We start from the raw sequence: 22,324 nt of genomic DNA, 5'->3' as shown, positions 1-22,324 counted from the left end.
GGAAAATAAGGTCAGGAACGTGACACAGTGTGTGCAAATGAAGTAAGGAGGTAAGGCAATAAATACGCCAATAGTGGCAAAGTAATTACAATTTAGCAATTTACACTGGAGTGATATGTGCAGATGAGGATGTGCAAGTAGAAATACTGGTGTGCAAAAGAGCAGAAAAACAAAAATGGGGATGAGGTAGGTAGGTAGGTAGGTAGGTAGTTGGTTGGATGGGCTATTTACAGATGGGCTGTGTACAGCTGCAGCGATCGGTAAGCTGCTCTGACAGCTGACGCTTAAAGTTAGTGAGGGAGATATAAGTCTCCAACCTCAGTGATTTTTGCAATTCGTTCCAGTCATTGGCAGCAGAAAACTGGAAGGAAAGGCGGCCAAAAGAGGTGTTGGCTTTGGGGATGACCAGTGAAATATACTTGCTGGAGTGCGTGCTACGGGTGGGTGTTGCTATGGTGACCAGTGAGCTGAGATAAGGCGAAGCTTTACCTAGCAAAGACACTGGAGCCAGTGGGTTTGGTGACGAATATGTAGCGAGGACCAGCCAAAGAGAGCATACAGGTCGCAGTGGTGGGTAGTATATGGGGCTTTGGTGACAAAACGGATGGCACTGTGATAGACTACATCCAGTTTGCTGAGTAGAGTGTTGGAGGCTATTTTGTAAATGACATCGCCGAAGTCAAGGATCGGTAGGATAGTCAGTTTTACGATGGTATGTTTGGTAGCATGAGTGAAGGATGCTTTGTTGCGAAATAGGAAGCTGATTCTAGATTTCATTTTGGATTGGAGATGCTTAATATGAGTCTGGAAGGAGACACCTAGCCAGACACCTAGGTATTTATAGTTGTCCACATATTATAAGTCAGAACCGTCCAGAGTAGTGATGCTAGTCAGGCGGGCGGGTGCGGGCAGCGATCGGTTGAAGAGCATGCATTTCGTTTTAATAGCATTTAAGAGCAGTTGGAGGCCACAGAAGGAGTGTTGTATGGCGTTGAAGCTCGTTTGGAAGTTTGTTAACACAGTGTCCAAAGAAAGGCCAGATGTATACAGAATGGTGTTGTCTGCATAGAGGTGGATCAAAGAATTACCCGCAGCAAGAGCGGCATCATTGTTATATACAGAGAAAAGGGTCGGCCCGAGAATTGAACCCTGTGGCACCCCCATAGAGACTGCCAGAGGTCCGGACAACAGGCCCTCCGATTTGACATACTGAACTCTATCTGAGAAGTAGTTAGTGAACCAGGCAAGGCAGTCATTAGAGAAACCAGGCTGTTGAGTCTGCCGATAAGAAAACAGTGATTGACAGAGTCAAAAGCCTTGGCCAGGTCGATGGAGACGGCTGTACAGTACTGTCTTTTATCGATGGCGGTTATGATATCGTTTAGGACCTTGAGCGTGGCTGAGGTACACCCGTGACCAGCTCAGAAACCGGATTGCCTAGCGGAGAAGGTACGGTGGTATTCGAAATGGTCAGTGATCTGTTTGTTCACTTGGCTTTTGAAGACTTTAGAAAGGCAGGGCAGGATTGATATAGGTCTAACAGTTTGGGTCTAGAGTCTCTCCCCCTTTGAAGAGGGGGATGACCGTGGCCGCTTTCCAATCTTTAGGAATCTCAGACGATACGAAAGAGAGGTTGAACAGACTAGTAATAAGGGTTGCAACAATGGCGGTGGATAATTTTAGGAAGAGAGGGTCCAGATTGTCTAGCCCAGTTGATTTGTAGGGATCCAGATTTTGCAGCTCTTTCAGAACATCAGCTGTCTGGATTTGGGTGAAGGAGAAGCGGGGGGGCTTGGGCCAGTTGCTGCGGGGGGTGCAGAGATGTTGGCCGGGTTTTTTGGTAGCCAGGTGGACAGCATGGCCAGCTGTAGAGAAATGCTTATTGAAATTCTTAATTATCGTGGATTTATCGGTGGTGACAGTGTTTCCTAGTCTCAGTGCAGTGGGTAGCAGGGAGGAGGTGCTCTTATTCTCTTTACAGTGTCCCAAAACTTTTTGGAATTAGTGCTGCAGGATGCAAATTTCAGTTTGAAAAAGCTAGCCTTTGCTTTCCTAACTGACTGTGTATGTTGGTTCCTGACTTCCATGAAAAGTTGCATATCGCGGGGACTATTCGATGCTAGTGCAGTACGCCACAGGATGTTTTTGTGCTGGTCAAGGGCAGTCAAGTCTGGAGTGAACCAAGGGCTATATCTGTTCTTAGTTCAAATTGTTTTTGAAAGCGGCATGCTTATTTAAGATGGTGAGGAAAGCACTTTCAAAGAACAACCAGGCATCCTCTACTGACGGAATGAGGTCAATATCCTTCCAGGATACCCGGGCCAGGTCGATTAGAAAGGCCTGCTCGCAGAAGTGTTTTAGAGAGCGTTTGACAGTGATGAGGGGTGGTCGTTTGACCGCGGACCCCCAATGGACGCAGGAAATTAGATCCTGGTTGAAAACTGCAGAGGTGTATTTAGAGAGCAAGTTGGTCAGGATGATATCTTATGAGGATGCCCATGTTTACGGATTTGGGGTTGTACCTGGTAGGTTCCTTGATAATTTGTGTGAGATTGAGGGCATCTAGCTTAGATTGTAGGATGGCCGGGGTGTTAAGCATATCCCAATTTAGGTCACCTAGCAGTACGAACCCTGACGATAGATGGGGGGCAATCCATTCACATATGGTGTCCAGGGCACAGCTGGGAGCTGAGGGGGGACTATAACAAGTGGCAACGGTGAGGGACTTATTTCTTGAGAGATGGATCTTTAAAAGTAGAAGCTCAAACTGTTTGGGCATAGACCTGGATAGTATGACAGAACTTTACAGTAGATTGCAATTCCACCCCCTTTAGCAGTTCTATCTTGATGGAAATGTTGTAATTGGGGATGGACATTTCAGAATTGTTGGTGGGTTGGGGGAGTTGAGGGGGGGGGAGTTGAGAGGGAAGGAGACAGATGGAGAGAAGGTAAGGAGAGGGCTCTATATAAGCAATAAGACACGAAGGGTTGTGGTATATGGCCAATATACCATGGCTAAGGGCTATTCTTACAAACGACGCAGCGCGGAGTGCCTGAATACAGCCCTTAGCCGTGGTATATTGGCCATATACCGCAAACCTCCAAAGTGTCTTTCTGCTATTATAAACTGGTTACCAACGTAATTAGAGCGGTAAAAATAAATGTTTTGTCAAACCCATGGTATACGGTCTGATATACCACGGCTATCAACCAATCAGCATTTAGGGCTCGAACCACCCAGTGTATAATACAGATTAGACAGCTCATTGACAAGCTCTGGGTAAAAGTCTCAGGCAAAATGGTAGCTGGATATTTGAGTTTGGAATGGCCCTTCACCTGAATGGATTGGGTTGAAATTATCAATATGGTGATTGCTCCACCTTTCCCTATGATAGACTAAAAGGAATTATCACCACAATGATTACACCTATCCAATCATTTCAGATCTATGAAAGTGTCTGGAATGTAGGGAATAAAAGTGCTTTGGGGATAGGTCTACGATTTGGGGAATTAGTTGAAATAATCCATCTGATTGATAGGACAACTCCATCGTACAGCCTATCAGAGGCAGGGTTGTGTTGAGGGGAGGAGGTCAGTGCGATGGTTTCATGGGGACAGCCGGGGTTGCCTCCTGGAGAGGGACAGAGAGGAGAAACCATTAATACAGGACACACACACACACACAATGATGTATTTTAAAGTATTACAGTACTATAAATTATTTACAAAAAACAATACACCGTAGATCTCCTAAAGCATAGTGTGCACTCTGGAGGAAAATCCAGTTGAGAAATAGTGAGCATTCCTGCTAATACTGACCAGGAAAGATCCCTGTAGAGACAAAGGAATCTTGTGGTGTGTGTGTGTGTGTGCTGGCAGAGTGTTCCTGTGATGTGAAATAAGAGAAAAGGGCTTGTACTTTTCCTGGGATAGAGGTAGAGAAAAAGAGAGGGTGAGTTATGGAGGGAGAGTTAGGGAGGGGCTTGAGAAGGAAAGAGGGATGATGGGTGAGGCCCAAAATAATGGTTGGAGAGGAAATTAGGGGGGAGAAAAAAAATGTACAGCCCAAAAGCAGGAGAGGAATGAGTGGAGGAAGAGAAGAAGAAGAGCGGGAGAAAGATATTGCATTAGGAAAAATGGAAAGCGGTCACACAAATCCAAGGCAGGAGAAAGGTTGAGATGGAGAGAGAGAGAGGTGAGAAATACAAAGGGTCTGTATACTGGGGTTGATAGGAAATAAATGAAAAACACATTTTCCAACAGACCCCCACCCCAGCTCAAATAACCTCTCTCTCTGCAGCCCAATGTTTAGCTGTGTGTGTGTGTGTGCGTGCGTGCCTGTGTGCATGCTTCAAGTACCACAGCATTAAAGAATTCCAACAAATAGCAAATAAATCAAGTTGAACTTCAATAATAATAAGGTGGGTGCTTATATTTGTCCTATTTCACATACAGTTGAAGTCGGAAGTTTACATACACCTTAGCCAAATACATTTAAACTCAGTTTCACAATTCCTGACATTAAATCCTAGTAAAAATCCCCTGTCTTAGGTCAGTTAGGATCACCACTTTATTTTGAGAATGTGAAATGTCAGAATAATAGTAGAGAGAAAGATTTCTTTCAGCTTTTATTTCTTTCATCACATTCCCAGTGGGTCAGAAGTTTACATACACTCAATTAGTATTTGGTAGCATTGCCTTTAAATTGTTTAACTTGGGTCAAATGTTTCGGGTAGGTGCATTTTGGCCCATTCCTCCTGACAGAGCTGGTGTAACGGAGTCAGGTTTGTAGGCCTCCTTCCTCGCACACGCTTTTTCAGTTCTGCCCACAAATTTTCTATAGGCTTGAGGTCAGGGCTTTGTGATGGCCACTCCAATACCTTGACTTTGTTGTCCTTAAGCCATTTTGCCACAATTTTGGAAGTATGCTTGGGGTCATTGTCCATTTGGAAGACCCATTTGCAACCAAGCTTTAACTTCCTGACTGATGTCTTGAGATGTTGCTTCAATATGTCCACATAATTTCCCTTCCTCATGCCGCCATCTATTTTGTGAGGTGCACCAGTCCCTCCTGCAGCAAAGCACCTCCACAACATGATGCTGCCACCCCTGTGCTTCACGGTTGGGATGGTGTTCTTCAGCTTGGAAGCCTCCCCCTTTTTCCTCCAAACATAACGATGGTCATTATGGCCAAACAGTTCTATTTTTGTTTCATCAGACCAGAGGACATTTCTCCAAAAAGTACAATCTTTGTCCCCATGTGCAGTTGCAAACCGTAGTCTGGCTTTTTTATGGCGGTTTGGGAGCAGTGGCTTCTTCCTTGCTGAGCGGCCTTTCAGGTTATGTCGATATAGGACTCGTTTTACTGTGGATATAGATATGTTTGTACCTGTTTCCTCCAGCATCTTCACAATGTCCTTTGCTGTTGTTCTATGATTGATTTGCACTTTTCACACCAAAGTACGTTCATCTCTAGGAGACAGAATGCATTTCCTTCCTGAGCGGTATGACGGCTGCGTGGTCCCATGGTGTTTATACTTGTGTACTATTGTTTGTACAGATGAACTTGGTACCTTCAGGAGTTTGGAAATTGTTCCCAATGATGAACCAGACTTGTGGAGGTCTACAACTTTTTTTCTGAGGTCTTGGCTGATTTCTTTTGATTTTCTCATGATGTCAAGCAAAGAGGTACTGAGTTTGAAGGTAAGCCTTGAAATACATCCACAGGTACACCTCCAATTGACTCAAATTATGTCAATTAGCCTATCAGAAGCTTCTAAAGCCATGACATCATTTTCTGGAATTTTCCAAGCTGTTTAAAGGCACAGTCAACTTTTGTAAACTTCTGACCCACTGGAATTGTGATACAGTGAATTATAAGTGAAATAATCTGTCTGTAAACAATTGCACAAAGTAGATGTCCTAACCGACTTGCCAAAACTATAGTTTGTTAACAAGAAATTTGTGGAGTGGTTGAAAAACGAGTTTTAATGACTCCAACCTAAGTGTATGTAAACTTCTGACTTCAACTGTATGTAGAAGTGTGTATTAATACACATTTGGGAATTGGAAATGTGTTTTTTACATATCCCAACTCCCCGAGACAACCTCAGAGAGTGGGGTCACGGTCTGCCATTATCAACAGCATCCCTGGAGCAATTAGGGTTAAGTGCTCTGCTCAACGGAACGATTTTTCACCTTGTCAGCTCGGGGATTCGAACTAGTGACCTTTAGGTTACCGGCCCAACACTCTAACCACTAGGCTACCTGCTGCCCCGAACATCGCCGTCATGGTTACCTGGGTACATTACCTGGGTACATTGGGGGGAAATCTGATAAGTCCGCCTGGTGGAGACTGGTTGGTATCAGCGTTGTTGCTGGGTGGTCCATGAAGATGAGGTGCAGCACGGAGGAGACTAACGTCAATGAGGTGGGGCCTCTGGTGGGGCTCTGGGAGCAGAGGCTATATGCTTAGGAGCTAGAGCTGTATTACTGTGAGACCTGAGGGAAGGTGGTTAGCGTTATGATGTGTGTGCACCCATGTGTGTGTGTGTGTGTGTCTGTGTGTGTTACCTGCGGCTGGTCGCAGGGGCTCCATGCAGCCAGAAGGAGTCAACAGGAGGAGGTAGAGGAGTAGAGCAGGTGGAGATGTCTCCGATGATGGCCAGCGCCTCCTTCAAGGCAGCGTGAGTCCTCAGCACCTCCTCTCTCCTCTGCTCCTGCTCTGGATACTCATCCATCAACACACACTTCTCTGTTAAAGAGTAGAGCTGCACCAGGAGGTCAATACTGATGTACTCCTTTACCTATGGAGAGAGGAGAAAGAGATTATATATTCCTTCACCAACAGAGAGTTATGAGGGGAGACCGCCGGACAGACACAGACTTACGTTGTTGACCATGAGGTGCATGACGGTCTTGGGCACGAAGTCTCTAATGGCTTTGTAAACGATGTTCATAAAGGTGTCCACCAGGTTCCCGGATGGTCTCTACTTGACGCTCCAACTGAAGGTCCATAGAGAAACTATCACTAGAACTATTACTCTCCTTATCAACCTGGCACAGGAGAGAGAGTGAGGGAGGGAGGGAAAGAGTGAGAGTTCTAGAGAGGTCATGAGCAGATGAGCTCCTGAATATTGCTGCATTTTACAAAAATATAGATTTAGGGTTGTATAAAATTGGATACTACCCTCCACAACATAACCTTCACTCCAAATCAAAACTCAAAACCTACAACCTGATCTTGGACAAATTACCTGGAAGGATTCTGGAAGGAGTTTTATTACCAAGGATTCTTACTGCCAAGGACTAACCAGCAAACTATCTGACAAACCAGCAAAAGAAGCACAAAAGAAACCCGAAAATATCATCCAACCTGGAACTGAGTAAGTAATGTTCAGTCGGAAGCTACTTCGAAAGCCCAGAATGAAAAGAACATTACAATAATTTCTAGATGTTTAACTTTCTAAAGACTGAATGCTAAGTTAAAAGGCTACCAATCTTGAAGAACAGACCTGGCTGCAACATTAATAACCACTGAAGTGTGAAGTAAGAGGTGTGAAGCCCCTGAGCCAAACAATGGCAGCAGAGTTCCTCCCCCACCCAAATGCAGAAGCATCTTTGACCCCCTGCTCCATGGCTTCCCTCTGTGCAGAGGTCACCACAGTACAATATCCCTTGGACATAAAAAAAATGACAAGGCATAGAAAGAGTACAAAGAGAAGCTCCTCATGGACAATCCAGAGACACTTTTTGCTGACTGCTACAAAAATCGTAACGTAAGCAACTTAATCTTCAACACAGACCATCCCTGGGCATGGCACAGAGCTATGAGAGCACACTATCCCTCTTAAGAGAGAGGGTATTGGCTGCGGGTGGAAAATCAGAACATATCTTAAAACGAGGACCCTGAGAAAGACCCGCTCTGTCAACCTGTACAAGAATGGAACAGTGGTGGTGCAGGGCAACTTCATACATTTCCAGAAAGGACTTCTACAAAATCAAAGCAAGAGCACGGCAGGAGAAGCTTTCTCTTGGTGACGAATCCCCCACCCCGAGCAAGTCTGATCTAGGGCTGTTACGGTGACCGTATTACCGCCACATCGACAGTCACGAGTCATGAAGGCAGTCAAATTCCACCAGCTCTGATGCTACTGATTGATGGTCATTAGTAGCCTACCAAATTTGCTAACTGCCTGGTACTCAGCACTCTATTGTCCCGCTAATCACTCTGACATCAATGCAAATGTGATCGAAAATCGAATCAAATCCAATTTTATTGGTCACATACACGTGTTTAGTAGATGTTATTGCGGGTGTAGTGAAATGCTTGTGTTTCTAGGTACAACAGTGCAGTAATATCTAACAATTTCACAACAATACACACATCTAAGGAATGGAATTAAGAATAAATAAATATTTGGACGAGCAATGTCAGAGTGGCATAGACTAAGATACAGTAGAATAGAATACAGTATATACATATGAGATGAGCAATGCAAAATATGTAAACATTATTAAAGTGACTAGTGTTCCATTATTCAAGTGGCCAGTGATTTCAAGTCTATGTACATTAGGGCAGCAGCCTCTAATGTGCTAGTGATGACTATTTAACAGTCTGATGGCCTTGAGATAGAAGCTGTTTTTCAGTATCTCGGTCCCAGCTTTGATGCACCTGTACTGACCTCACCTTCTGGATGATAGCGGGGTGAACAGGCAGTGGCTCGGATGGTTGTTGTCCTTTATGATATTTTTGGCCTTCCTGTGACATCGGGTGCTGTAGGTGTCCTGGAAGGCAGGTAGTTTGCCTCCGGTGATGCGTTGGGCAGTTTGTGAGGGTTTTAGGTGCCAAGCCAAATTTCTTCAGCCTCCTGAGCCTCCAAATCTCTTCACCACACTGTTTGTGTGGGTGGACCATTTCAGTTTGTCAGTGATCTGTACTCCGAGGAACTTTCCACCTTCTCCACTGCAGTCCCGTCGATAGGGATAGGGGGGTGCTTCCTCTGCTGTTTCCTGAAGTCCACGATCAGCTCCTTTGTTTTGTTGACGTTGATGAGAGGTTATTTCTGGCACCACACTCCCAGAGCCCTCACCTCATCCCTGTAGGATGTCTCGTCATTGTTGGTAATCAGGCCTACTACTGTTGTGTCGTCTGCAAACTTGATGATTGAGTTGGAGGCGTGTGTGGCCACGCAGTCATGGGTGAACAGGGAGTACAGGAGGGCGCTGAGCATACACCATTGTGGGGCTCCAGTGTTGAGGATCAGCGAAGTGGAGGTGTTGTTTCCTACCATCACCACCTGGAGGCGGCCTGTCAGGAAGAAAAGGACCCAGTTGCACAGGGTGGGGTTCAGACCCAGGGCCTTGAGCTTAATGATGAGCTTGGAGGGTACTATGGTGTTGAATGCTGAGCTATAGTCAATGAACAGCATTCTTACATAGGTATTCCTCTTGTCCAGATGGGATAGGGCAGTGGGATGGCGATTGCATCGTCTGTAGATCTATTGGGGCGGTAAGCAAATTGAAGTGGGTCTAGGGTGTCAGGTAAGGTAGAGGTGATATGATCCTTGACTAGTCTCTCAAAGCACTTCATGATGACAGAAATGAATGCTACGGGGTGTTAGTCATTTAGTTCAGTTACCTTTGCTTTCTTGGGTACAGGAACAATGGTGGCCATCTTGAAGCATGTGGGGACAGCAGACTGTGATAGGGAGAGATTGAATATGTCCATAAACACTCCAGCCAGCTGGTCTGCGCATGCTCTGAGAACACGGCTAGGAATGCCGTCTGGGCTGGCAGCCTTGCGAGGGTTAACACGCTTAAATGTCTTACTCACGTCGGCCACGGAGAACGAGAGCCCACAGTCCTTGGTAGAGGGCCACGTCGGTGGCACTGTGTTAACTTCAAAGCGGGCGGAAACAAGACGTCGGTGTCCACGATGTGGCTGGTTTTCCCTTTGTAGTCTGTGATTGTCTGTAGACCCTGCCACATTCGTCTCATGTCTGAGCCGTTGAATTGTGACTCCACTTTGTCTCTATACTGACGTTTTGCCTGTTTGATTGCCTTACGGAGGGAAAAACTACACTTTTTTTATTCTGCCATATTCCCAGTCACCTTGCCATCATTAAATGCAGTGGTTCGAGCTTTCAGTTTTGCACGAATGCTGCCATCTATCCTTGATTTCTGGTTAGGGTAGGTTATAATAGTCACAGTGGGCACAACTCAACCTACAACATCTCCTATTCACTTTCTGATAAACTCAGTCACCCTATCAGTGTATTCGTCAATGTTATTCTCGGAGGCTACCTGGAAAATATCCCAGTCCGCGTGATCAAAGCAATCTTGAAGCGTGGATTCTGATTGGTCAGACCAGCGTTGAATAGTCCTTAGCACGGGTACTTCCTGTTTGAGTTTCTGCCTATATGAAGGGAGGAGCAAAATGGAGTCTTGATCAGATTTGCCGAAAGGAGGGCCTTAAAGGCATCCCAGAAGTTGGAGCAGCAGTGGTCGAGTGTTTTGGCAGCGCAAGTACTACAGTCAATGTGTTGATAGAACTTCGGTAGCGTTTTCCTCAAATTTGCTTTGTTAAAATCCCCAGCTACAATAAATGCGGTCTCAGGATATGTGGTTTCCAGTTTGCATAAGGTCCAGTGAAGTTCTTTGAGGACCATCGTGGTATCGGCTTGAGGGGGAATATACATGCCTGTGACTATAACCGAAGATAATTCTCTTTGGAGGTAATACGGTCGGCATTTGATTGTGAGGTATTCTAGGTTGGGTGAACAAAAGGACTTGAATTCCTGTGTGTTATCACAATCACACCATGAGTAGTTAATCATGAACCATACACCCCCGCCCTTCTTCTTCCTGGAGAGATATTTATTCTGTGAAACAGAGTATGTTACAATCCCTGATGTCTCTCTGGAAGGAAATCCTCACCCTGAGCTCATCAACTTTATTATCCAGAGACTGAACATTAGCGAGTAATATACTCGGAAGTGGTGGATGGTGTGCGCGCCTCCTGAGTCGGACTAGAAGTCCACTCCGAGTACCTCTTCTCCGCCGGCGGTATTTTGGATCAGCCTCTGGAATTAGTTCAATTGCCCTAGGGGGTACGATCAAAGGATCCGATTCGGGAAAGTCGTATTCCTGGTATTAATGCTGGTGAGTTACCGTCACTCTGATATCCAAAAGTTCTTCCCGGCTGTATGTAATAACACAAAACAAATTCTGATAAAATAAGAAATGACACGTCAAAAAACTGAATACTGCAAAGTTGCCTAGGGTCTAGAAGCACGGCTGCCCTATCTATCGTGCCTTTAAACTGCTTGCTGTTTAATGGCGCCGATACACTTAATGAGAGCCCATGAGCTTATGTTGCGCAACATTTCTATAGTCTATGCAATTGCGTGAGAAAACAGAGTGATGGCCTATAATAAAAAGAGGAGGATCCCATCAGCTTTCTATAGGCTAGGCCTACTATATGTATTTCTCAACTTTCCTAATCTTTACAACAGGAGTATAGCCTACCTGGCCAGTATTAAAATGAACCATGGGAAAAGCGCCCTCCGTTTGTTATTTAAGTGCATAGATGACATGTATTTTTCCCCCTGCCCCGAGACAGGTGCATAATAATGGTCCATTCTAAATCAAAACAAATTTCACACGTGACCGACCGGCTCGATTCGGTCTTATGTGGCAAAATTTGAAATTGTGTTTTTTACATTTACAAAATTAGACACTCAGAGCAAGAAAATGGTATATCATACACAATAGTTGAGGAACAATGGTTAAGTGATTATGCTTTGAAAGATGATGAACTTGAAAATGTCCCTTGAATGTTTTCGGACACCTAATGGAGAGCTCTTCTTTGTCTACACCCATTCAGCATCGTTCAGACCCTCTAAAGCCTTAAAGAGATGGGTGGGGTTAAGGATTCACATGTGAGGCCATGTACAAAACAACCAAAGCTTTCAAAAGGCTGGTTTATACTACGGGTGGATTCGTAAATTGAATCTGGAGTGTAAGAGTGTGCTCGTTCATAAACTCAGAGCATTGTCAGATTGTCCGTACGTAAATTCAGAGTGTTTCGCTCTCTGAGCGTTCAGAGCGCACACTGGACGCTCTGGCCGAGCAGTAGGGTTGATTCAAGCGTTCAGACCGAACAACAGCACCCAAGCTAATTGGCTAACGTTGGCTAGCTTGCTAGCTACTTCCAGACACAAATGAGAGAACAGCTCACTCTGACAATTTTACTCGCCCTAGTAGAGCTGGTTAGGCTGTTTTGATGTTATCCAGAGCATTGCTGACTGCAACTGTGTTGCTGGCAACATTTTAATTACGCTTTTTTGCCAACGTTTACTGACACCGAACATATTCAACGGGCGTTGAGCTTACGTAAATTCATCAGTTATTCTGCGCTCTGGCACACTCAGACGAGAGTGCTCTAAAATCACAGCAGATAGCCATAGCAAATTTACCGGCTACGTCTATCGACAGTTGTGAACATTCTATTGAAATGGTTACTTGAATAGTAGTGGAGTATTTTGATTAGACATGTAGCTAGCTAACCAGCTAAACAATATATGTGGGGATATATTTTCCAGTACATGTGTTATGCATCTCAGAATAGTAAGCAGAATCAATATATGGTTAACCATGAAACATGTGTGAGCAGAATGTAAGCAGAATCCTTGTGATTGTGCAAAACTGAATAAACACAGTCCTAGCCATTCTTGGTCATGCCTGGTCTTGTGAAGGCCATTGGACAGACACATTGGTTAATCCGTTATAGGGACCATTAGACATGCACCTGTATTAGGAAGGTATGTTAGTATTAACTAAGTACTATTAGACATGCATCTGTATTAGGAACATATATATGTATTATTTTTGCATTGGTACTATGGTGACACCACCTATATAATCTAAGATGAGCATAAATAAGTCAGAAGTGGGCGTGAACAAGTCAGAAGTGAGACTGAAATATAATGCTGGCGAAAGGCTAAAGGGTATTAATAATTTACATAAAGAGGAGTGACTATGTATGTTATGTAAGGGTAAAACTGTATAAAAGGAGAGTGCTGAGACTGGAAAGATCAGTTGGTCCATGGGCCAGCTTGGCTTGTTACTTTGTAATAAAGTATATTTGAATTCACAAGTTCTGGTATCTGAGAAATATTATTGGGCCAATATTTCTACGACATGAACCATAATCCCAGCTCATAACGTTACCACCTTGCATGAATCTGCAGGTAGCTAACCAACCAGGTTCAATGTTAGCTAGCTAACATCAAGCTATAACTAGCAATGCAAATGGATCTGAGATACAAGTAATACAATTACACAGATGACACACGTAAAGGTTAGCTAGCGAGTCAGCCAGCTAGCTAGCTAACAGTACACTAACTTGAAATGAAAATGACTTTCAGACAAAATTAGAAACGTGTAATATCTTAGCGAGACTATCTTACCAGTATACAGTGGAAGTCGTAAGATTACATACACTTAGGTTGGAGTCATTAAAAAAATAATAAACCACTCCCCAAAATTGTTTTTAACAAACTATACTTTTGGCTAGTCAGTTAGGACATCTACTTTGTGCATGACACAAGTAATTTTTCCAACAATTGTTTACAGACAGATTATTTCACTTATAATTCACTGTATCACAATTCCAGTGGGTCAGAAGTTTACAAAAGTTGACTGTGCCTTTAAACAGCTTGGAAAATTCCAGAAAATGATGCCATGGCTTTAGAAGCTTCTGATTGGCTAATTGACATCATTTGAGTAAATTGGAGGTCTACCTGTGGATGTATTTCAAGGCCTACCTTCAAACTCAGTGCCTCTTTGCTTGACATCATGAGAAAATCAAAAGAAATCAGCCAATACCTCAGAAAATAAATTGTAGACCTCCACAAGTCTGGCTCATCCTTGGGAGCCAATTTCCAAACGCCTGAAGGTACCACGTTCATCTGTAAAAACAATCGTACGCAAGTATAAACACCATGGGACCACGCAGCCGTCATACCGCTCAGGAAGGAGACGCGTTCTGTCTCCTGGAGATGAACGTACTCTGGTGCGAAAAGTGCAAATCAATCCCAGAACAACAGCAAAGGACCTTGTGAAGATGCTGGAGGAAATAGGTACAAAAGTATCTATATCCACAGTAAAACGAGTCCTGTATCAACATAACCTGAAAGGCCGCTCAGCAAGGAAGAAGCCACTGCTACAAAACCGCCATAAAAAAGCCGGGCTATCGTTTGCAACTGCACATGGGGACAAAGATTGTACTTTTGGAGAAATGTCCTCTGGTCTGATGAAACAAAAATAGAACTGATTGGCCATAATGACCATCGTTATGTTTGGAGGAAAAAGGGGGAAGCTTGCAAGCTGAAGAACACCATCCCAACCGTGAAGCACAGGGGTGGCAGCATCATGTTGTGGGGGTGCTTTGCTGCAGGAAGGACTGGTGCACTTCACAAAATAGATGGCATCATGAGGATGGAAATTATGGGAATATATTGAAGCAACATCTCAAGACATCAGTCAGGAAGTTAAAGCTTGGTCGCAAATGGGTCTTCCAAATGGACAATGACCTCAAGCATACTTCCAAAGTTGTGGCAAAATGGCTTAAGGACAACAAAGTTAAGGTATTGGAGTGGCCATCACAAAGCCCCGACTTCAATCCTATAGAAAATTTGTGGGCCGAACTGAAAAAGTGTGTGCGAGCAAGGAGGCCTACAAACCTGACTCAGTTACACCAGGTCTGTCAGGAGGAATGGGCCAAAATTCATCCAACTTATTGTGGGAAGCTTATGGGAGGCTACCCGAAACGTTTGACCCAAGTTAAACCATTTAAAGGCAATATTACCAAATACTAATTTAGTGTATGTAAACTTCTGACCCATTGGGAATGTGATGAAAGAAATAAAAGCTGAAATTAATCATTATCTCTATTATTATTCTGACATTTCACATTCTTCAAATAAAGTGGTGATCCTAACTAACCTAAGACTGGGAATTTTTACTAGGATTAAAGGAATTATGAAAAACTGAGTTTAAATGTATTTGGCTCAGGTGTATGTAAACTTCCGACTTCAACTGTACATATCAAATACAAATCTTAGAATCAACTATTAAAGATTACCAGATCCCACTGGATTCTCCAATTACATTGAATGAACTACAGGACAAAATACAAATCCTCCAACCCAAAAAAGCCTGTGGTGTTGAGGGATCCTAAATGAAATTATAAAATATACAAACCACACATTCTAATTGTCTATACTTAAATTTAACATAATTTTCATCTATACTCTATTGGATTGGGGTGATCAGTCCTTGGTTCCAAATATTGGGGAAGATGCCAGAGTTGAAGATGATCACCGCAATCCACAAAAGTGGAGACAAATTTGACCCCAATAACTACTGTGGGATATGCGTCAACAGCAAACTTTGGAAAATCCTCTGCATTATCATTAACAGCAGACTCGTACATTTCCTCAGTGAAAACAATGTACTGAGCAAATGTAAATAGTATTTTTACCAAACTACCGTATGACAAACCACGTATTCAACCTGCACACCCTAATTGACAAACAAACCAAAACAAAGGCAAAGTCTTCTCATGCTTTGTCGATTTGAAAACGTTTTTGACTCAATTTGGCATGAAGGTCTGCTATACAAATTGATGGAAAGCGGTGTTGGGGGAAAAACATAAGACATTATAAAATCCATGTACACAAACAACAAGTTAAAATTGGCAAAAAACACACATTTATTTCCACAGGGCCATGGGGTGAGACATGGATGCAGCTTGAGCCCCACCCTCCTCAATATATATATCACAGAATTGGCGAGGGCGCTAGAACAGTCTGTAGCACCCGGCCTCACTCTACTAGAATCTGAAATCAAATGTCTACGGGTTTGTTGGTGCTCCTGTCCCCAACCAAGAAGGGCCTACAGCAGCACCTAGATCTTCTGCACAGATTCTGTCAGACGTAGACCATGACAGTACATCTCAGTAAGACAAAAATAATGGTGTTCCAAAAAAGGTCCGGTTGCCAGGACCACAAATACATTTCCAGAGTACACAAAAACTATACATACTTCGGCCTAAACATTAGGGCCACAGGTAACTTCAACAAAGCTGTGAACGATCTGAGAGAAGGCAAGAAGGGCCTTCTACGCCATCAAAAGGAACATCAAATTCAACATACCAATTAGGATCTGGCTAAAAATACCTGAATCAGTTATAAAACCCACTGCGAGGTCTGGGGTCCGCTTACCAACCAATAATGTTCCTAATGTTTTGTGTACATGCACAAACTGTTCCGAACTGTTTCGGATGGGAAGCTGTGAGCAGCCAATGACTGAAGGCAAGGGGAGGGGGTAGTAGGGGGGGACGAGGAAGGAGAGAGGTGAAGGGTAGCCAGGCAGAGAATAAGGGCAGGTGTAGGTTATAGTTAGGGTCAGGGTTAGGAGGTAAGGGGTCAGGGTTAGGCTATTCACAGTTACTTTATAGGTCATGGTTTTAGGGTTAGAGGTTAGAGTCAGGTTTAGAGTTACGGGTCAGGAGTTTTGACTAAGATACTCACAGTGACTTTCTCGGGATAGACTCTGGCTCTCAGCAGAGAAGCTTTCCAGCTGTCTACCTCCTCCTGAGAGCCAAACGCCAGCTCCAGGAACCCATAGTCCTTATACACGTTCCTACAATTACATTGCATACTGTCAGCTACCTCAAACTACATCACCCAGTCAGCAGCTTCAGAAAACAACTATACCCATATCCAAGAACCTCTAGTCCTTATATACCTTCTAACAATTATAACAGATACAATCAAACAGTCACCTTCCTCTCCAGGTTTGAGGTTGTATGCCATATGCATACACACGACTACACCATAGGTCTCACACAGGGCACACACATGTTATCAGAGCTGGAACACACACCTTCACACACAATGAATAACTAAACTCACTCATCCATACCCACAGAGCTTCTTTCTCCCCTCTCTTTATTCATCACCAACCCCCTCTTTTCCTCCCTCTCTCTCTCTCTCTCTCTCTCTCTCTCTCTCTCTCTGTCAGGGAGACGCCGCTGCGTCTGACAGAGGCAGGAATCTGGAGCGGTCTAGAACCCATCTGTTAAACACACACACACACCACACACAGGCACACACATCTGTTAAACATTCTCTTTAATCACTCTGTGTTCCTGTCCTTTTGTTTCTCCCTCTCTCATGTTTTCTAAACTGGTATTGTTGGTTGTGTGTGTGTGTGTGTGTGTGTGTGTGTGTGTGTGTGTGTGTGTGTGTGTGTGTGTGTGTGTGTGTGTGTGTGTGTGTGTGTGTGTGTGTGTGTGTGTGTGTGTGTGTGTGTGTGTGTGTGTGTGTGCGTGCACGCAGTATACTTGTCTGTCTGTCTCCAATCTCAAGCTGTCTTGAGTATTCTGGATAGCAGCCTGACCACATATCTCATGAGATCTCCTCTGTCTGTAGGCTAAGTAGGGCTGGGTCTGGTTGATCCCTGGATGGGAGACCAGATGCTGCTGGAGATGGTGTTGGATGGACGGCCAGAAGGGTTAGTATTAGTTAGGAGGGCCAGTAGGAGGCTCTCGCTCCCCCTCTCTCTCTTAATGCTTTACAGTGGCTGGATTGTAACCAGTCACTCAGATCCCCCTTTTCCTCGCTCTGTTCCGCTGTGGCCAGGGATAGTGAGCTTTTCTCTCCTCTTGAGGAATTTTAGCAAGGATCCGTTTCTCCCTTTTCCTTTCTCCCTCCCTCTTTCCCTGCTTTTAGATCAGGGACTTTCCTAAAGGTTCTGATTACTGTCAGACAGGGACAGCCAGAGCATTGGAATCAGGACTGTGGACACAAATCATGCACACACAAACACGCACAGAGAGAAGGGGGGACAAGGGGCGCAGTAGGACACGCTTTTGACACATTCCTGACTGATCGCTCTCCCTCTCTCCCCACTCTCACCCCATCCAGCCTTCTTTCTTTCCCTCCTTCTTGTGGCGAGCGGTTAAATAGTTTCCTAACAAGAGCTGCCTCATCTCTGGTCCAGAACTCTGGCTTTGATTAGCTGCTTAATGAGCCTGCCCTCGGTATGCTGAGGTCCACACACACACACACACTCACGAACCAGGTCCCACCCAGCTCAGCCATAGCATGCCCAGCCCACCCCATCCTAACCCACTCCATCTCTCTGTCAGTCAGTCAGTGAGGAGGTCAGAGACCAGCTGTGTGCCCCCCCCCATCTCTTTCAGATATGCCTGTCAAACACTAATCTCACATAAAACCACTTCAACACACACACCTCTGTTCTGTGCTGAAGATGGAGTAGGCATGTTACTGGACATGAAGCTCTTCTCCACATCTCTCAGCTTCAGGTTGTCCAACGGTAACATGTACTTCTTCTCTTTCTCCTGGGGAGGGATAGAGGGATGGGGATGATGGAGGGAGAGAGGGATGGGGATGGTGGAGGGAGAGAGGGATGGGGATGATGGAGGGAGAGAGGGATGGGGATGATGGAGGGAGAGAGGGATGATGGAGGGAGAGAGGGATGGGGATGATGGAGGGAGAGAGGGATGGGGATGATGGAGGGAGAGAGGGATGGGGATGATGGAGGGAGAGAGGGATGGGGATGATGGAGGGAGAGAGGGATGGGGATGATGGAGGGAGAGAGGGATGGGGATGATAGAGGGATGGGGATGATGGAGGGAGAGGGGGATGGGGATGATGGAGGGAGAGGGGGATGGGGATGATGGAGGGAGAGAGGGATGGGGATGATGGAGGGAGAGAGGGATGGGGATGATGGAGGGAGAGAGGGATGGGGATGATGGAGGGAGAGAGGGATGGGGATGATGGAGGGAGAGAGGGATGGGGATGATGGAGGGAGAGAGGGATGGGGATGATGGAGGGAGAGGGGGATGGGGATGATGGAGGGAGAGGGGGATGGGGATGATGGAGGGAGAGAGGGATGGGGATGATGGAGGGAGAGAGGGATGGGGATGATGGAGGGAGAGGGGGATGGGGATGATGGAGGGAGAGAGGGATGGGGATGATGGAGGGAGAGAGGGATGGGGATGATGGAGGGAGAGGGGGATGATGGAGGGAGAGGGGGATGGGGATGATGGAGGGAGAGAGGGATGGGGATGATGGAGGGAGAGAGGGATGGGGATGATGGAGGGAGAGAGAAAGTGTGAGGGGGAAGGATGGAGAAATGTAAGGATATGTAAGGAAGGATCATTCATTGATGGGTCTACTGATCTGATGAATACACAAACAGCATGTAGAGACAATAAAAAAATTAAGAAAAGCAATAACTGATTAGGCCTGCTCTAGTATAACATGCGTGGAGTCTCATTGATTTGTTAACATTCCTCTCTATGACGGAAACCGCAGAGAAACAGAAACAGAGCTAGCTAGGATAAATAAATGGATTAGACTATTCTACACTACAGAGAGATGTGTGTGTGTGTGTGTGTGTGTGTGTGTGTGTGTGTGTGTGTGTGTGTGTGTGTGTGTGTGTGTGTGTGTGTGTGTGTGTGTGTGTGTGTGTGTGTGTGTGTGTGTGTGTGTGTGTGTGTGTGTGTTTGGGGTGGGGGTGGGGGGGCATGAGTTTGCACTGTCACCAGAAAGGAAGCAAAGCGGAGAGAAAATATGGGGAAAAGTATGGAGGGAGTGAAAGAATGAGAGAAAAATTGTTTTAAAAAACAGGGAAAGAAATAGTGGTTGAGAAGAGGAAAGAGAGAAAGAGAGAGAGTGAAGGGGAGAGGGAGGGAAAGAAGCCAGCCCACATGTGAAAGTTATTACTCAAAAGTGACGCTCTAAAACAAAACATTCCTCTCCTCACCTCCACCCTTCTCCCCCTTTTCTCTCCTCCACCTTGCTCTCACTTTTAATAATAATTATTAGGTGGGTGCTTACATTTGTACTATTTTTTTTGCATATCCCATTCCCCCTGACACCCTCGGAGAGTGGGGTCACAGCCAGGGATCAGCCATCATTGATGGTCGACCCTGGAGCAATTAAGGCTAATTGCCCTGCTCAAGGGCACATCGGCAGATTTTCCACCTAGTCATCTCTGGGATTCAAACCAGCGACCTTTCGGTTACTGATCCAACGCTCTTAAGCGCTAGGCTACCTGCCTCAGGAAACAGCTATAGTTACAGTATGGAGTGGAGAGATGGAGGAGAGGACAGAAGGTGAGATGGAGAGAAGGGGGATATGGAGGAGGGATGGGTATAGCCTACCGAGAAAAAGAAATGGACGGAAAGGTGCAAGTCTGTCTCAAAAACACTTAGGTGTGTGTGTGTGTGTGTGTGTGTGTGTGTGTGTTGGTCTCTCCTGAACCCCAAAACTTTCTTCCTTCATTCCTCTTTCTCTTTTTTTCAGAGGGGCCCACTTCCTGTTAGAGAGGCAGAAACAAGACTATAGAACGAAGCTGGCACGTCGACAGACGACAACATCTGGTACTGCTTGAGTGAGAGTGAGTGAGTGAGTGAGTGAGTGAGTGAGTGAGTGAGTGAGTGAGTGAGTGAGAGAGAGAGAGAGAGAGAGAGAGAGAGAGAGAGAGAGAGAGAGAGAGAGAGAGAGAGAGAGAGAGAGAGAGAGAGAGAGAGAGAGAGAGAGAGGATTCCAATGGAGAAAAGAAATAGAGGAGAGATTGAAGAGGGAGGACAGACGGAGGAGTGGAGGTAAGTTTTGACAGAGATGAGTGGGAGAGAGGTATCTAGAGAAAGAGGGAGAGAGAGAGAGAAGGGGAGAGAAACTGCAGACCACTCCAAAGTTGATTCCCAAGGGTCCCATCAACCCATATATGGCGCCTCAGTCCCTCCCTCTCTCCCTTTTTTCGTTATGCCTTCCCTAAGTGCACTGGCAGATCCCCAGTGCTGAAAGTGAATGTGCCACGTCGAGGCTGGATACTCCGCTCGCTCGGACGCAGCCCCTCGGAACCCCGACACACACACACAAGGACCTGACACACTGGGCCGAGACGCGACCAGAACAAGACCCAGACCCATAGAAGAGGACAGCCAGTGTGTGTGCACATGTGTGCGTGTGACCCCTTACCCGTCACTCAGGACGAGAAAGGAGAGGAGACAATGAGAATCTTTTACCTAGTTAGTCAACCAAAACTTTGGACGGGTGAAAAACGAGAAAAAAGAAAGGAATGAGAGAAGAAGGAAGATAAAACGTAGAGAGCAGAGGAGACATCTTTCTACTTCTGCACCTCCTTCAAAACTTTGCACAGATGAAAAAGGAAAGAGAAAGGAAGGGAGAGAAATAAAGGAGCGAGCGAGAGTCCTGTTCCGTCATCCCAGTGTTCAGACTACCTGTTCAGGGTCTTACTGGTGTACAGTAGTCTGCACATTGGTTAGACTGGGCAAGGAATGGCTTCCATCACTCTCTCTCAAACACACACACAAGCACACACACACACACACACACACACACACACACACACACACACACACACACACACACACACACACACACACACACACACACACACACGCATGAGCTTGGGGACTAGATGTATGAGTTTGTCTTTGCTGGTTTGTCTTTCGCTGTCTGCTACTACGTTGTTCTTTGTGTGTTATGAAAGCCTAGAAGCCTGCTATATTTGTCAGTGGTCAGTACGATAGTTCATTGTGTTTGTGTGTGTGTGTGTGTGTGTGTGTGTGTGTGTGTTTGTGTGTGTGTGTGTGTGTGTGTGTGTGTGTGTGTGTGTGTGTGTGTGTGTGTGTGTGTGTGTGTGTGTGTGTGTGTGTGTGTGTGTGTGTGTGTGTGTGTGTGTGTGTGTGTCAGGCTGCTCATGGTGGATCATACATCAGAGCTGCTCTATCTGAAACTGAGCCTCTGCAGACTCATTGTGTGATATAGCAAGCAGGCCCAACACAGACACCTTACTGTGTATGGTTGCTGTATGGGAATGTGTGTGGATAGTGTAGGGTGAGTGTATGGGTGTTGTATGGGAATGTGTGTGTATAGTTAATAGTGTGTGTGTGTGTGTGTGTGTGTGTGTGTGTGTGTGTGTGTGTGTGTGTGTGTGTGTGTGTGTGTGTGTGTGTGTGTGTGTGTGTGTGTGTGTGTGTGTGTGTGTGTGTGTATATATAGTGTCTAGGGAGTGTGTATTTAGTGTATATAGTGTATATAGTGTCTAGGGGGAGTGTGTGTGTTGTATGGGAGTGTGTGTATAGTAGTGATGGGGGGAAAATCCATAGTTACATATCGCAATGTATTTTTTTACGATATTATATTGATATTTTGACTCCAAATATCAATGCTTTTACTAGGTAGCGTTAGCTAAT

General features: G+C 45.2%; 1 pseudogene; it reads right to left on the bottom strand.

The window, feature by feature from the left end:
* Positions 1 to 3,606: 3,606 nt before the first annotated feature.
* LOC120052057 overlaps positions 3,607 to 22,324 on the bottom strand; it is a 37,717-nt pseudogene continuing 18,999 nt past the window's right edge.

The sequence above is a fragment of the Salvelinus namaycush genome, chromosome 8 (assembly GCF_016432855.1).
Source record: "Salvelinus namaycush isolate Seneca chromosome 8, SaNama_1.0, whole genome shotgun sequence".
Taxonomy (NCBI): domain Eukaryota; kingdom Metazoa; phylum Chordata; class Actinopteri; order Salmoniformes; family Salmonidae; genus Salvelinus; species Salvelinus namaycush.
Note: the sequence above shows the minus strand (reverse complement) of the source record. Positions and strands in the feature narration are given on the sequence as shown.